The 18,222-nt window shown below is 46.0% G+C and overlaps 1 pseudogene; it reads right to left on the reverse strand.

Annotated features, from left to right (window-relative positions):
• Nucleotides 1-18,222, reverse strand: part of LOC111972979 (reversion-inducing cysteine-rich protein with Kazal motifs-like) — a 133,707-nt pseudogene that overhangs the window by 3,459 nt on the left and 112,026 nt on the right.

The raw sequence follows: 18,222 nt of genomic DNA on the forward strand, positions 1-18,222 counted from the left end.
GTATTAAGAATGTGAAATGTCAGAATAATACTAGAGAGAATTCTTATTCAGCTTTTATTTCTTTCATCACATTCTTGGCTGATTTCTTTGATTTTCCCATGATGTCAAGCAAAGAGGCACTGAGTTTGAATGTAGGCCTTGAAATACATCCACAGGTACACCTCCAATTGACTCAAATGATGTCAATTAGCCTATCAGAAGCTTCTAAAGCCATGACATAATTTTCTGGAATTTTCCAAGCTGTTTAAAGGCAACTTATTGTATGTAAACTTCTGAACCACTGGAATTGTGATACAGTGAATTATAAGTGAAATAATCTGTCTGTAAACAGTTGTTTAAGGATGACAATAATAAACTCCGTACTTTGATGTTGGTTCATCGCTCGATTATCAAAGCCCTACTCATATAGAGTTAAGCCCAGTTGATTTTGCTAATCCTATTGCCTCTAGAGAGACTCTCCGAATAGAAACCCAGTTGATGCCTTCAGTCAATAACTTCTCTATCATTCCAGAAGGCTGCTTCTGTTATTAATCAACACACAGGATTAAGTTATTTGTCGAATGTTTGGTTGCACATATCATACAGAAGTCTCCAATGATTTATAATAACCATCGTTTGAAACTTCCAGATCATCCCCTAAATTATGTATCAAGAATTCTCGTATTAGAGATACATTTACTCTGACTGTTCTGAATTGACTGCGAGTTCACTAATCAATCAAACGCACGTGCGTGCGAGATTCCCGGCCTTAGAGTATCACCCAACTGCCGATTGACTGTCAATCCTATTGATCAGCTGAGTACTCGTATAGTTTTACTGAGAGGTATACGCGCAGTGGAGTGTTCACATCCCGTACCCCCACATCACCAAGGAACGCTGACGCGTCTCATAGTAACGCGACCCTCACCCCGTTGGATGTCAAATCAACCTAATCATCAGAAGCCGACTAAATATAGTAACACCATCGGATCTCGATGCTCAGTCCCGACATGCTATCCAGCCAGTCTGTTCATATAGTCTCAACACCCGTTTGAAATGTACCACTCACATAATCACCACCTTCCCCAGTAAGGCACACTCTCATATAACCAGTCAATTCGCGCGCTATGGATTTAGTTCATTCTCTCCTAATACACCACCCCACCAAAAGAAGGCACGGTCGTGAGATTTTGGTGGTAGATAACCTCCTGTCCTGATGTTTCATAGATCATACACCCCAGTTTCCATCCTAACAAACAGGTAGTGCAGAGTTTCTTCGTATAGGTACTAACACCTGTTTGATGTGGTGACAAGATCCTCATTTATCAGAGGTCTCTATAGTTAAACCCGTTGATGTCACTCCTATTATCAGAGGGTCTCTATAGTAAACCCGTTGATGTCACCTATTATCAGAGTCTCTATAGTAAACCCGTGGATGTCATCCTATTCATTCAGAGGTCTCTATAGTAAACCCGTTGATGTCATCCATATCATCAGAGCCTCTATAGTAACCCGTTGATGTTCATATCCATCATCCAAGAGCCTCTAAGGAACCCGTTGATGTCATCCTATTCATTCAGACCTCATATAGTAAACCCGTGATGTCATCCTATCATCAGAGCCTCTGATAGAACCCGTTGATTGATACATTTCCTAGTCAAATCTCTCCCTAGAATAGTTCTGCCAACATATTGCATAGTAGATTCACCACTGTATGTGATGTCATTCCTATTATCAGAGTCTCTATAGTCTAACCCGATTTGCAATAGTACCATCCCCTTAATAGTGTGCGGAGTCACTAGTCGCACAGTTACATGACTCTGTATTCCCCACCCTGAGGGTAACAAAACAGCGCAGTATCGCTATGGTTCGATCCTAATTCAATCAAGGGCCTCAATTGATCTGTGTCTAAACCCGTTTGATTGTCACTCTCTACATGATCATCAGGCTAAGCCTCTATAAAAGTAGCGATTCCCCAGATCACTGACAGTCATTACCGTTGCCTTCAATTCACATACAAGGAGCCCTCACCACTCTAATAGCCTATGAAAAGAAAACCCCGTTATGAGTGTGGCAATACCTATCATCAGGCGAAAAGGTCACCCTCCCCCTATCTCTGCAAAGTAAACTGGATCCCGTCTCGATGTTGCTACATTTCCCTTGACATCAAGGTTGCAGACCCTGCTCCCCCCTCAGAGTAGTTTAGAGCCCGATGATGTACCGTGTGTCCTAATCATCAGAGCCTCTATAGTAACCCGTTGAGTGTTCATTTCCTATCATCAGAAGCCTACATAATCCAACACATCTGCAACAACCGCTGGAGTTGATCGTCTCACATACACCTATCGAGGGCAGAGGTCCTCCCCTATTCAAGTACATGGACACGTCCGTCTCTGCTGTGTCATTCTCCAACTTCCAACAATACATGCGAGGTGTGCTCCCCAAAACATCGGTAAACACTCCCCTCGCTTTGCATGTCATCTAATAATGGCGTTATTTGCATGGTCTGCCCGTCTCATAGCAATCTAAACCCGTTTGAGTGGTGTACGGACTCCTCTATCTCATACCACGAGAGCCTCTACTAAGACCTAATAGACCTGCGTATGATTTCAATCCCAAGTCATCCAGAGTATCTTCAGGTATAGAGAGACGACCGGTGTTGATCATCATGACCGTAATCCTCATAGCCGACAGTGGTTTCCTATAGTACCGCTTTTCACAGTGCTGACACAATCAAACACTCCTACTCCCTCAATACCTGTGACAGAGAGCCAAAGCGACCTCTGTAAATTGTTGAGGACTATGCCCACACGATAATAAGGAAGAGTGAATGGCTACCAAATAGACCCCATTCACATCTACGGAGGCCTGAAGTGTGAAGCGAGGTACTCGAACAGTGCGGAGTTGTGTCCTCAAAGTATCCCCTATCTTGTAGTCTCTACACACCAAGAATCCAAAATCTCCATAGGGTGCGCGAACTCAAACCTACCAAAGACTAGTCGTGAAGCAAAGAGGTCACTGTCACCACGACTACCAATCCTTGATATAGGTCCCCTAGTCTCATGGTAGACAACTCGAAATTGGGAATGGATAATCTGAGTCGATACGGTGAAATAGGTTCCCCGCCGAATTTCTCCAAAAATGAATTTTGCTATTATCAGACCTGCACCATACAGAGAGACATCCTGAACATGGTAGCTACTTATAACAGCAGTCATCTCGACTGAGCTAGAACTCCAGCTTAGGACAATCTGATTAACACAGCTAACCGGCTGCTGTCCTACCTACGGTACTGGTACCAGCCCCCTATGAGAATACTACTAGTGCTAAGAGAGCCTCGCTCGACTGTCCACACCACACGATCATTAGAGAGCGATGTTGTCGTGTCTCGTCGCTACCCTCGTACACAACGAGCACAGTGGGATCTACGGGCACGCCTCCAAGTCCCCTGTAGCCGTCTCACAGTATAGAAAGGTCTCCTAGTACTAGGCTGTTCGCTGAGCCCCCCATAAGATCTAAGAGACTCTGTAGAACATCGATTAACTAAGAATAGGGGGCAGCTCTCCACGAGCATAGGCGATACCCTTACATTGAGCGAGCCCACCTTTGTTTCCGACTCGCTCGCTCCACGCTGCTTAGATTATCTACATAAGCCGTGGATAAGACTATCCCTTAACCCCTACACCTCCTGTGTACATGCAAGGCCATAACACTGATCTCATAGCATAGACACTGTGCCGCCAAGCCAGCGCACCTATCTGACGTCCTATATGGGCCAGCTTTGGTTTACAATCCTTGGGTAACCTCTCCATCGTGCATGTATATATTATCATGTTCATCTCGTAGTCTCATGGAAAAATCGCAAGGTGATCTACGACCAAAGAGGTCAGCCCAGCGTGAAATTGAGCCTCCAACATCCAACTTGTTCTTTTCTATTATCCCTAAAGTCGAATTACAGTCTGGATCAACATATGAAACGAAAATACCCCATCTGACTTCCACTATAGCAACTCACGGGTATCTCGATCATATCTCACATAAGTAATGTACAATATTGAGTAGTTGTATGTTGTGTTGTGAGTCGATGGCTGTTGTTTGCGTGCTGTGTCGAGCTGTTGATGTGAGTATGTGAATGTGTTGTGTGTGCGATGTGTTCGTGTGCTGTGTGTGTGCATGTTGTGTTGATGGATTGACTGCTAGTGTACTGCGTTCGATAAAACAACCTGGGACTGAGATAACCAGTCACATGCCTCTGACAGATCTAAACAGGTGTGCTTAATTTAAGCGTTCACGGAAACACAAACAGTAGAAAAGCTTTTCTGGAGGCTCTAAAAAACAGGGGTTAGTCTCCGTGGTCTGGCGTGATTGACTAAATATGAGCTTCGGATACACTCACGCCTCCTTTAGAGTTACACGTTAGTGTTCTAGACTCTCTCTCAGGGACTGCTATTCTCAAATGGGCCGGATCACCCTGATTTTGATTAATGAGCCTACTACAAGTGGCATAATTAAGCTGATTATCTCTGTATGTCTTCTGCTGTGTGATCAAATATCGAAGGTCGTTAAATTAGGCGCAACGCTAAATTAAGAACTGGTATAAATTCATGAATGTATTAGGATTCGTGGGTCACGAAAGCTTCTCGTGCTGCGATCTCATGTTCTACTGGAAGCCAGCAAGACACATTAGAGACTCATGCGATGGACACCTGCGAATGGATTATATAATTCTAAGATAAACAGCCATGTTTTTTTTTCTAGCTTCAAAATCTCATTGCAACTTTGGCTCAAACTGTTTTAGAACGGACCATGAATGCTCTCAAATGATCCGGCGTTGTACCTGACAAAAAGTGTCGCCGCTTTGACGCCCAAGCCCTGGCCCTGTTATGTGTGTTGGTGGTACGCCCCAATATATGCGGTACCTAAAGATGTGAGATGTGCTCGTTGGACCATATAGGCCCAAAGGTCTCTGCTCATCAGAGAGAGCTGACAGAGAGCCGCAGTTGGGAACGTCTCCACGTAATGTCACCAACTGTTCGCATGCACTGGGGTCCATGCTGACTCTATGATCACACAACCTGAGGAGGCGGGACCCACCACCCACTCAAACTTCACGAGGACACGCGCAGTAGTCGCCATCTGTCTGTAAGGGCACACTCTACGACACTACACACACAACACACACCACACAACAAACTGTCTGTAAGGCACCACTCTACGTAACGAAGTCTCGAATCTTACACCTGTCGGTACCCCAATACGATGGCGAACGCCACGAGAACGGAAACACCAGAGGCGCACACCAAGTTTACAGTACTACACTATCGCATCACTTCGTCTATTTCACAAAGCTCACCCTTTATTCTTATTAACACAAACACACAATGAGGATTAGCACTGCATTTCACCTATGCTTTCCATTCAGTGTACAGACTATCTTCAAATTAATGCGATAGTATCTTCAATCCGTGGAACCACTTTTGCATTGAGTTGTAGCAACCACTGATTGTGTGTATTTCTGGTTAATACTAAGTATTGTTCCAGTGTAACCCGACTGAGTTCACTTTTGGTTTATTTAATTTTACATCAAAGGCTGCAAGACATGTTGTGAAAGACGCTCGAGATTGCACGGCTGCGCCCTTGGGTCCGGGCTCATTCCAAGAATCGTGAGCTCATACTATATTATACGAGGAGGCTCTATGGGATAGATTCCTTAGGATGACGTATTATTCCGAAACGGGTCAGGTACTATTATGAGACTTTCTGAGCTAATAGGGGATTGACATCAGCGGCTGTTACTATTAGAGAGCTCTGATGGATAAGAACAGTGGATTGTACAGATTCAACCCTGGAGATGCGTATACTATAGAGGCTCTCTGGACTGAATAGTTTAGAGGATGACGGTAGAGTCAGACGTGAGATATACTATAGAGGCTCTGAATGATGTGACTATAGTGATCAACTAGAATTCAAACGGATAAACAGCGTGTGAGCTATAGAGACATGCTGTATGAAGTAGAGCGATTGTACTGCGAGACTGAGAAATATACAAATAATAGAGAGCTCTGATGATAGTGATGACATCAACGTGGGTTTTACTTTTAATAGAGGCTCTGATGATAGGATGGACATCAAGGGTGGTGGTTCAATGTATTACTATAGAATGCGCGCTCTGATGATAGTGGAGCCATAGAGGAACATCAACGGGTTACTATAGAGGCTCTGATGATTAGGATGACATCATACGTGATTAATTTATGCTTCAGCATATAGTGACTTAACTTCGATTGATTATGCTTGGGGATGGACATCAACGGGGTAGAAGCATGTTAGATGGTTAACGGTAGTACCGATGGTTTGGTAACGCATTATGAGACTGGTTAGGTTGCGCGGCTGCTCGACATCAACGGGTTAACTATAGAGGCCTCTGATGGGAGTAGTGAGTATCACATCTATCACAACGGTGTTACGCTAGTAGAGCTCCTGATGATAGATGACATCAACGGGGTGTAGTCAGATATATAGAGACTCTGATGATTAGTGACATCAACGGGGTTACGTAGTAGAAGACTCTGAAACAAAGTCTTAATGGGGATCACTATGCAAACGGGGTACTATACGTAGACTTGCTGGATAGATAGGAGATGACCATCAACGAGTTGACTAGTTAGAGGCCTTCCTTTTGAGTACGCAAATTTTTTGTGGCCTTCCCGCTGATTGACATCAACTGGTAGCGGCCTTTACAGGTCAAGATTGTCGTTACCCGTATAGAGGACATCATGAGGGATAGGAATGAGCCATCCAACGGAGTGTGCCATAACAGGAACGGCTGATTTACTATTAGAGTGGCTCACTCTCGAGTCAGGATGGAGTTAGCTGGCTCTCATAGACGGTACCCAATACAACGCGGCAGCTGTTTTTAGAACTTTTGAGAATCTGGAGGGACCCATGGCCAAATCCTGTTCTTACTATAGAAGTGCCCTTCGCTGATGACGTGAAAGGGTGTAGGGAGGATGAACATCAAACGGGGTCGGTGTTACTATAGAGTGACTGCTGAATCGCATACCTTCAAGGATGACTATTACGAGACATCGGGGTCTTTCGGGTTGAGTAGAGACTTCTGATAGATTATGGATGTAACCCATTCAACGGGTTACTATAGTGAGACTTGATAAATAGGATACCTCATACGGATAGTTGTGTTACTACTTAGAGAGCTCTGTGAATATATAGGATGTCGGACATCAACCAGAGAGGAACTGTGAAAAACTCTCAACCCGCCTCCACTGCTTACAGTATACGAGACTCTGATGATAGGACTTGACCGCATCAATCGCGGATGTGAATGGTTACTATAGAGGCTGTTCTCGTATTGTAGTCTCAGGTGACTTCGCTCCCTATTCTACACGCGTGGAGTCCGTTACTATAGAGGGCATCTGATTGGAATTCAGGAGGGTCCTTGTCTTGGCTCATCGACATTGAATAGCAAGCAAGAGAGGGTTGTTGTACCTGGGCGACTTCAACCTATAGAGACTCTGATAGACTAGGATGACATCAACGGGTTACTTATAGAGGCTCTTGGGAGCACATAGGGTGCGTTGACATCGAAACGCTGCTCCTCACCCTTAATTAGAGGAGCTCTGATGATGTATGCCGAATGACATTTCGAATCGGTTTCTGTGATCAGGTAGCTATCATGAGACCTCCTGATAACTGTAGGATGTAGTCGAGTTCACAACGACGAGGGCAAAAAGTCTATTCAATGATATTAGAGGACTCTGTTGAGTATGTACGTGTAGGATAATTCAACGGCTTTGGCCATCACGCTCAGAGACTCTTGTGATAATGAGATTACATTCCACGGTTACTAATAGAGACTCTGATGATAGGATGACATCCAACGGGTTAACTATAGAAGGCTCTTGAAATGATAGGATGACATCAACGGGAAACATGGACGTAATAGACAGACTCATGGTATAAGATGGGATGACCCCCTCCGCATACGGGGTACTTTATAGAGAACTGCCTGATAATAGGAATGTCGCCATCCTCCAATCGGGCTCATAATACGTTATGTTAGAGTATTCTTCGGATTAATAGCCTAACTCGAACCTTAATTCACGAGGCTTACGGTATAGAGGCCTCGTCCAGGATGGACCCGTCAAGGATGGACATCAAACCGAGGGTGACAGATCCAGTTGGCAGTTACCGGGAGGTATTTAGATGTACCGTCATCGCAGATGGAGTCTAGCGATACATCTATCGGAGCTAGTGGTGGTGTACTAAGTAGAGGACTTCTGTGTTGAATGGAGGCATACGTATGTGTTGGAGAATTGACATCAACGGAACGCTTGAAGAGCTGTAGTCAGGTTACATTGATAAGAGAACACTGGAGCATAGGAATGAGATCCTAATCTTCCAACAACGATAGGTGTTCCTTTTTGTCCAGGTGGAAGATTAACTAATGGGCAGAGAATCTTGCTTGAGTGAACAAATACCCTACGTATAGTGGTATGACGTATCCCTACAACGGATAAAAACTCATATGTTTGCCATTTCAGGTTCTAGGTGCGTTTTACTATCTACGAGAGGCCTCTACGCATGATAAGTGCATCTCGACATGACATTCTAACTGGAGACGTTTACTATAGAGACTTTAGATAGTGTGATGACATGTCAACGGGTTATCTATAGAGACTCTGTATGATTAAGTGTGGTATTAACGATAAGCGAGTGGTTACCATACCCAGAGAAAGATACTCTGCACTGCACCATTATGGTTTGGTGAGTGACTCAACGGGTTACTATAGAGACTCTTGATGATGTTAGTTGAGAGATGAAACACTACTTCCAACGTGCAGTGGTACTTATAGAGAGACTCTGATATAGAGTGAGATAGATCATCAGAGCGGGTTTACTATTATAGTGAGTGCTCTGATGGTGTAGATTAAGAGTAAACATCCCAACGGGGGCGTTTTACTATAGAGCTCTGATCGATTAGAGATGCGACATCAACGGGTTTAGTATAGAGACATCTGCATGATAGAGGAATCAACGGGGTCATGTTTTTCCTTGTTCACGTATAGAGGCTCTTGATGATTATGATGACATCAAGGGGTTACTTATAGAAGACTCTTGATGATAGGATGACATCAACGGTCGCAGCGGTTTACTATAGAGAGGTCTGATTTCGATTAGGAGTGGCGGTCTGCATAGACCCTCATCAACAGGGTGAACTTCTCGTTACCTATAGAAGACTACTTAGTTTGCTCAAGTAGGGTAAGACACTCTCAGGAGCCCGGGTATTACCTGATAGAGGCCTCTAGTGATTATTGTAGAATGACCAGTCTGATCAACGGTTACTTATATAAGAGATTGCGTTGATCATAGAAGAGGTATGACTTAATCAACGCAGTAGCTCAACCTTTAAGTTGGAGACTAACTTGATGACATTAGTGTAATGAACAATCAACCGGTTGTCTTTCAACCACTCCACAATTTTTCTACGTATTAGAGAACTCTGCGCAATAAGAACTTATGAGGTATTTTACAGGTCCAAACAAGGGTTTTACTCTCGATAGAGGCCTCGTTGATGATAGGAGTGACTATCAACGGTAGGACATTCTACTTTGTGGCACGACACATTACAGTATATAAGAGGCCATCTTGATTCATATAGTAGAAACTTGACAAAAATACAAACGGCTGTTTACAGACAGAATTTATTTGTTCTACCATAGACGTGTCCATTCTGAAATTGTACCAGAGCATGACTGATATAACCGGAGTTTTACTCTAGAATGCACTCTGATGCGATTTCCAAATAGTTTACATACAGAAAGTGACATCAACACTGGGTTTTAGCCTTGCTAATAAGAGACCACTGGATCTGTGTAGTGATGACAATCAAATACCGTGCGCAGACAAAATTATGTTACGTAGTCAGATGGGCTGCTGTGATTAAGATGACCAAGCTCTTACGCGGAATAGGCAATTGACTACTATATATCAGAGACTCTGAGATAAGGTGAATGACTACATATAGCGGAGTTATATAGAGACTCTGATGATAGGATGGACATCAACGGTGTACCTGTCGCGTTACTATAGCAGACATCTGATAATGAGATTATTATTGAACATCTACAACGAGGGGGTTACGCCTATTAAGCAAACTTCTGTCAATAATAGAGCGTGCAGTGACTAGGCTCAATGCGGTTTGTACTTTTATAGCAGTTCGTCATCTGATGATTATGCGGATGGTGAAAAACATCAAACAGGTCCAAAAAGAGAATCAATGCGTTAACTAATAGCAAGGAGCTTTGATGAATTAGATGACAATCAAACGAGAAAATAAGATTACATATAGCATACGTCTATAATGATAAGTGAAATGAAAGGAATCAAACGGATTCTGTTACTTCATAGAGAGACTCATCTTTATATGAATACTGACATGTTACCCAACATAGCCATCTTGTCTCATGGTGAAGTGAATTTTAGAGCTTAACCAATGTCTGCAGTTAGGGAGTGTGTCTTAACAAATGGTGTTGTGGGTTAGGGAGTGTTGTATCCCTAACTAACTCAGACACTTGTCATGAGTGTAGGCAGAGGGGAGATTGTGTCCTATACAATGTCTAAGGTCTTAGCGGGATTATGTGTATAACCTTAACAATGATTGCTGTCAGGGTATGAGGGATGGGTCTTTAACACATGATTCATGGAGTTAGGAATGTGTCGTTGAGACATGTGTGGAGTTTAGTGTCGAGTGAGTAGTACTAATTACTAATGTCTGTGGTTCTGGCGTGGAGAGATGTGTGGTGTATGCCTTAACAATAGTCTAGACTTTTAGGGGTGCCGTAGTCCTAAACAATTGTCACTGGATTACTGGGATGAGTTGATCTCGTATCTTTAAAACAATGCTGCTGCGGTTAGGAGTGAGCGGGGACACCCTCCATCCTTAACTCAATGTCTGTATATGAAGATGTATCATACCACTTGCATATTAGACGAACTGTGTGGCTTCGGGGTGTAGTGCATAGTCTTAACCAATGTAGGGTTTAGGGCACTGAGTTAGTACCTTAAGCTACATGGTGTGAGAGGAGATGGTCTTCACACTCCAACAAATAGTTAGCTTCGCAGATTAAACCCTTCCCACTCTATTGGGCTGGGTATTAGCTGCTTCGAGACCGTATTAACACTAGATGTAGTGGTTAGAGGATTGTGTGTCTTACAAATGTCTGGGTGTATGGGGTGTAGCTCCTAGTAGAGAATGTTAGTTAGAGAGGGAAGAGTGTCATCCAGTATAAACAATGTCGTTAGGGTGTGTTGTTGGTGATAGTATATGCTGTGTAAACAATAGTCTGTGATTTATGAGTATTGTGTCATTCCAATGTCTGTTAGGGAGAGAGTGATATGTTGTCTATGATAAATAGTGTGGTCTAAGGAAGCTCGTGTCAATTAACCTAATGTTGTGGGGTAGGAGATGAGGTTGATGTACCTAACAATGATGTGGTAGAGTGTGTGCAGAGTGTGCGTGTGGTACTTAACTCAATGTGTTCTGGTTAGAGAGTGTGTACTTTAACCAATGTCTGGTTAGGTGATGTGTGTACTCTCCTAAAAATGTTACTGGTTAGAGGGTATTGTACAATTAACTACATGAGTGTCTGTTAGGGAGCATGGTGTCTTAACAGACTGTCTGGTTAGGGGAGTGTGTGTTCTGTGTGAGACAATGGTATCGTGTTGGATTGATGTCATCTTGGATGTGAAGATGATTTCATTGACGTGGATTGGATGTGGATTTATTTATATGGGTTCTTATGTCCAGGACGCCTTAAAAGGGACGCATGGCGCTCTACAAATGGTGTGGTTAGGGCAGTGTGTCCTAACAGATGTCTGTATAGGGAGTGTGTCCTTAACAAATGTCTGGTTAGAGTGGGCCACATGTCTTCAAAACAATGTTGTCGAGATTAGGAGACGTGTAGTCCTAACCTCCAAAATTCCGAGGGTTAAGGGACTATGTCGTGGTGTGCGAGGCCCAACCAATGCTTTACCTCTGGTAGTTCAGCGGTGTGCGTGTCCTAAAATGTCTGGTTAGGGAGTGTGTCTTAACAATGGTCTGTAACGAAACTCTAATTTTTTTTTTTCCCCCCTCCTCAGACGAGTGAGAGGAGAGAGGTGGGATGTCTGGCCAAGAGTAGGCCCAAGTGACTACCAGGTGCGGCAGCCGAGGTAGGATGCCATAATCAATTTATTACAAAGAAACAAAAACGAACTATACGTGGAGAATTACTAGCCAATAACAATAGCACGACGGTGAGCACAAGACCCTGTGAAACATGGTGGCGAAACTTACATTCAACATGAAGAAGCACGAACAGGTACACGACTGACAAACAAACGCTACAGTCCCGTGTGGCACGACATACATACAGACACAGGAGACAACCACCCAACGACAAAACAATGTGAAACAACCCCCTATGTATGGCTCTCAATCAGAGGGAAAACGAAAAACACCTGGGGCCTTCTGAGTGACAGAGGCAGTTTGCCTCTGACATCATCCGCAAAGTCAACTAATCGTTGGAACACCTTAATCATTAGAACATCACCACACCAACAGACTGCCCATCGCCAGCTCCCGACGTCCCCTGACCTCCACTTAACACACCCCCCACCAAGGTGACTAAAAGGAGAACAACATTACACGGTCTGCTCCAGAGAACGTCCAGACCCTCTTAACCCCCCCCCCCAAGATGCGGAGCTGTCCCGGCCGCAAAACTGCAACCTGACACGGAGAGTGGAGAGGAGTCATGGAGAGTGAGGAATACTTGTCCAACTAGTGTCGAGCGGCTCTCGAGCTCTAGTGCACTCTTTCCTCCATCACCACACTATTTAGTACAAACTGACGCCCGCTTCTTGTGTGCCGGTGCCTCAACAGTACCGAGTTGGCCGATCCCAGTTGCGCGTCCACGGACCTTGGTCTGGAGACCCATAGACATAGGGCCCTGACCAGCCTGTATTTAGTGGCCACGAGCCCCGCAGGACCGTGAGGGACGGGCGTCCCATGCGTGCTGGGACCAGACTCACCGGACTAGCTACGTACTGTGTCTCGAAAGCCGATCCTCGTCGGTGGGACTCGAGCGCGGATCCTGAGCTGGGATGACGGTCTTTCTGAGGCGCTGCATGGCTCAGCTGGACGACTCTGGGCTGGTCATGCTCGGGCTGACGTACTCGTAGGACTTGGTCCTGGACTTCTTACTGGACGCGGCCTCTGGGGCGGAATGGTTCCTGGTCGGACGATTGACTGGAGACGGAGCTCCATCTGGCTGTCCTGGCTGGACGCTCTGGGTGGTCCTGGCTGGACGCTCTGAAGGCTGGATGCCATGGCTGGCATAACTGTTCTCTGCATAAGCGCTCTGAGTCCTGGGTCTGGATCGTGTGGCTGGACTCGTATAGGGCTCTTCCGTGCACCTCACCGCTTCTGAGGCTCGGCTCCTGCCTCCGGACAACCACCTGGGTGACGGCTCTGGAAGCTGGTCACTGTGCTGGCCAGGAATGGCTCTGGTCTGTATCCTGGTTCTGGCTGGGGAACGCTCTCTGGGCTGATCCGGGGTTCTGGCGGAAATCTGGCTTCATAGGAACGAGCTCCCATTCGTTCGTTGCCAGCTGAGGACGTGTCTCTGTGTATGATCTCATTGTTGCTCCCACGACCCGGCCAGCAGACAGGAGCGGGACTGTTTGCCTGCTGCCATGGCGCGACACGCACCTCCGAGCAGTCTTATGGCATGGCTCATTGAGGGCAGTTCCCGTCGTAGATTCAGGGCTGTGTCCGTTGCGGTCAGTCCTAACGGACAGGTTCTCTATTGGCGGGCCATTGCGCATTGACTGGCTCTAGATTTCAGAGGGAGTGCTTTTGCGGCTTGGCAGTACGTGCTCAGTTCAGGCGGCCGCTGGGCAGACGGGCAGTCAGGCGCCGCGGTGTGGTCTAGATCGTGTCAGGCAGTTGCATAGCGGTTTCTGCGCTGGGCGAGACAGCGGTCTAGTTTTCAGGCGCGTGTTCTGACATAGCGATGTCGAGCCAGACGGGTCACACCTGATGAAGGAGGAGCCGTGGATAGACAGCCTGGTGCATGGGGCTGAGCTCAACAGAATACCACACAGTGCTAGAGAGACCTGACTAGGAGGGACATTGGAATGTTAAAAAGGCACCTGAAGGACCGGGCTGTGGGGGAGCCTGGAGCTCTGTGTCAGCAGGGCCTGGCACACAATCCCCAGCACTGGACATTCATTACTCAACTCCCAGCGCTCGTTACTCCCTCCAGTAGTGTGCTAGACATACACAGGCTTGTGAACCGCGCTGTGGCAGGTGTATGCAGCACTGGAGAGTATTCTTAGTTGTCCTACATGAGCTGCGCACTTCTCCCTTTAAGCTTCCACTCCCACCATATTGGCCCGGTTTACGCAGAACCCGGCCAGCTGTAGGCCCAACTGTTCATGAAAATGGTTCGCTCCTACAGACGGTGAAGTCACATGGCCGTGGCTTGCTATATAAAGCAGGCAGACAGGCATCGAGCCATTCAGTTACTGTGACTAACCAACTTTCAATGTGGTATGATCATTGGTGCCATCCTGCCTGTGTCAACGATACAGGCGAGTGCGTGGTAGGACGCACTGCACCCTCCCAGCGCCCCGGAGACACAGCACGCAGAGCCGGCGCAGGATACCGCTTAGGAATCCTGAAAATGCTGAGGCGGTGAGCCGTGTGAGGACTCAGACGCGCTGAGGGCAGGCACCACCATCACGTCCTACCGGGTCCCTTTTGGATGCCCACACTCACTTGACACTTCGGGCTGCACCTATAGGACGCACCGGGGCTATTACGGGCACAACGCAACTGGTCTGAGCAACGCGTCAACGCTTAACCCGGCATTAATTCCAGGTGCCCCAACAATACTTGACCCTCATGCTGAGACGGCGTCTGTCTGTTTCTTGTGGAGGCAATATAGAGGAGGAGCGACGTCCACAACAGTTAGAGTCGCGCTAGCAGGTCTTGCTGGACCTGGCCTTAGCACAACTTCCTCTCTAGCCCCCCCCAAAAAAAATTCTGGGGTGCCTCTCGTACCTGACTCCGCTGCCGTGCTGCCTCCTCATATCGCCGTGCCGCTTCAGCTTTCGGCTCCTTCCAGCTCAGCTTTTGGCGGCGGCGATATGTCTCCTCCCAGCCTGTGCCCAGGGTCCTTCTCCGTTCAAGATCTCTCCCATGTCCATGAATCCTGGGATTCCTGCGGTTGCCTGTCTCTTAGCCCTTTTCCCTCGAACTATAGACTTCTGGTGACCTCTTGAGGTGTTAAATTGGTGAGTCTCTGTGTTGGATTCTTAGTATCTGAGAACTTTTTCTACTAAATCCGCCTCCTCAGAGGGAATGATCCTATACATACACAGTCCTAAACAGGAGATGCATGTGTGGAAAGACTAAGAACCTGAATGCAACATATGAGTTTATTAGACAACACTATAGGGGATTGTCCACAATGCCTTTTCCCACCTGGACAAAAGGAACACCTATGTGAGAATGCTGTTCATTGACTACAGCTCAGCGTTCAACACCATAGTGCCCTCAAAGCTCACCACTAAGCTAAGGACCCTGGGACTAAACACCTCCCTCTGCAACTGGATCCTGTACTTCCTGACGGGCTGCCCCCAGGTGGTAAGGGTAGGTAACAACACATCTGCACAGCTGATCCTCAACACGGGGGCCCCTCACTGGTGTTCCCTGTTCACTCACAACTGCGTGGCCAAACACGACTCCAACTCCATCATTAAGTTTGCTGTCGACACAACAGTGGTAGGCCTGATCACAGACAACAATGTGACAGCCTATAGGGAGGAGGTCAGAGACCTGGCCGTGTGGTGCCAGGACAACAACCTCTCCCTCAATGTGAGCAAGACAAAGGACCTGATCGTGGACTCCAGGAAAAGGAGGGACGGACATGACCCCATTCACATCGACGGGGCTGAAGTGGAGCGGGTTGAGAGTTTCAAGTTCCTTGGTGTCCACATCACCAACAAACTATCATGGTCCAAACACACCAAGACAGTCGTGAAGAGGTCACGACAACACCTTTTCCCCTTCAGGAGACTGAAAGGATTTGGCATGGGTCCCCAGATTCTCAAAAAGTTCTACAGCTGCACCATCGAGAGCATCCTGACTGGTTGCATCAGCGTCTGTTATGGCAACTGCTCGGCATCTGACCGTAAGGCGCTACAGAGGGAAGGCCCAAAAAATTGTCAAAGACTCCAGTCACCCAAGTCATAGACTGTTCTCTCTGCTACCGCACTGCAAGTGATACCGGAGCGCCAAGTCTAGGTCCAAAAGGCTCCTTAACAGCTTCTACCCCCAAGATATAAGACTGCTGAACAATTAATAGAATGGCCTCCCGGACTATTTACATTGACACCCCTTTGTTTTTACACTGCTGCTACTCGCTGTTTATTATCTATGCATAGTCACTTTACCCCTACCTACATGTACAAATGATCTCAACTAACCTGTTCCCCCGCACACTGACTCGGTACCGTACCCCTGTATATATGTCACGATCTTGGAAATGAGCGGACCAAGGCGCAGGTGAATTGAGCTCCACATCCTTTTTAATACAAAGTGAAACTGGAAACTAGAAACAAAACAACAATGGTATGGTATTGAAATATTTATGTGTATATTGTGTGTGTGTGTGTGTGTGTGTGTGTGTGTGTGTGTGTGTGTGTGTGTGTGTGTGTGTGTGTGTGTGTGTGTGTGTGTGTCTGTGTATTGCTAACAGCTGGGACGTGTCATCATGCCTCTGACAGATCTAAACAGGTTCTTAATTTAAGCGTTCACGAAACACAAACAGAGAAAAGCTTTTCTGAGGCTCTAAAAACAGGGTGATCTCTGTGTGATTGACTAAATATTGGTCACCCGCCTCCAGTACCGTTGGTTTAGTTTCAGGCTGCTTCTCAAATGGCCGATGAATTATATCTATTGAAACGCTGTCAACATATTCAGAAATTTAGGGAATGATGGTGTGGATGTTATGGAAGCAGAGACATTGAGACTGAATGATAAAAGCATGTTCTACTTCAGATCATTGCTTTGGCTAAAAGTATAACTGACATGAATGTCAAATTGTACCTGACAGTGGCCCATATAGGCCAAGGTCTTGCTCATCAGGAGGAGCTGACAGAGTTGGGATGTTCCACGTTGTCTGTGTCGCATGCTGGGTCCATGTGACTCTTGTCACAACCTGAGGGGCGACCCACACACTCAAACTGAGGACAGGGGTAGTCAGCCATGTCTGTAAGGCACACTCTACGGTTGGCGATACACCTGTGGACCAATGGGAAGACGAGAGGAAAAGGGGTTAATTTATGTCATTGTTTTAAGTACTTTTTTTAAACAAACATGGATGCATTTCACCTATGACTTCCATCAGTGTACAAGACTATTCTTTCAATGTAGCGTGGAACCTTTGCATTGAGTTGAGCACTGAATGACTGTAAAGTAGTGTACCCGACTGTGTATTATTCTCACTGCAGACATTAACGGGCTACTATAGAGGCTCTGATGATAGGATGACATCAACGGGTTACTATAGAGACTCTGATATGGAGACATCAACGGTTACTATAGAGACTCTGATGATAGGATGACATCAACGGGTTACTATAGAGGCTCTGATGATAGGATGACATCAACGGTTACTTAGAGGCTCTGATGATAGGATGACATCAACGGGTTACTATAGAGACTCTGATGATAGGATGACATCAACGGGTACTATAGAGACTCTGATGATAGATGACATCAACGGGTTACTATAGAGCTCTGATGATAGGAATGACATCAACGGGTTACTATAGAGGCTCTATGATAGGAGACATCAACGGGTACTATAGACTGTGTGATGCAACGGGTTACTATAGAGACTCTGATGATAGGATGACATCAACGGGTTACTATAGAGGCTCTGATGATAGGATGACATCAACGGGTTACTATAGAGGCTCTGATGATAGGATGACATCAACGGTTACTATAGAGGCTCTGATGATAGGATGACATCAACGGGTTACTATAGAGACTCTGATGATAGGATGACATCAACGGTGTATATAGAGGACTCTGATAATAGGATGAACATCAACGGGTTACTATAGGACTCTGATGATAGGATGACATCAACGGGTTACCTATAGAGGCTC

This window comes from Salvelinus sp. IW2-2015, linkage group LG14, assembly GCF_002910315.2.
Source record: "Salvelinus sp. IW2-2015 linkage group LG14, ASM291031v2, whole genome shotgun sequence".
NCBI lineage: Eukaryota > Metazoa > Chordata > Actinopteri > Salmoniformes > Salmonidae > Salvelinus > Salvelinus sp. IW2-2015.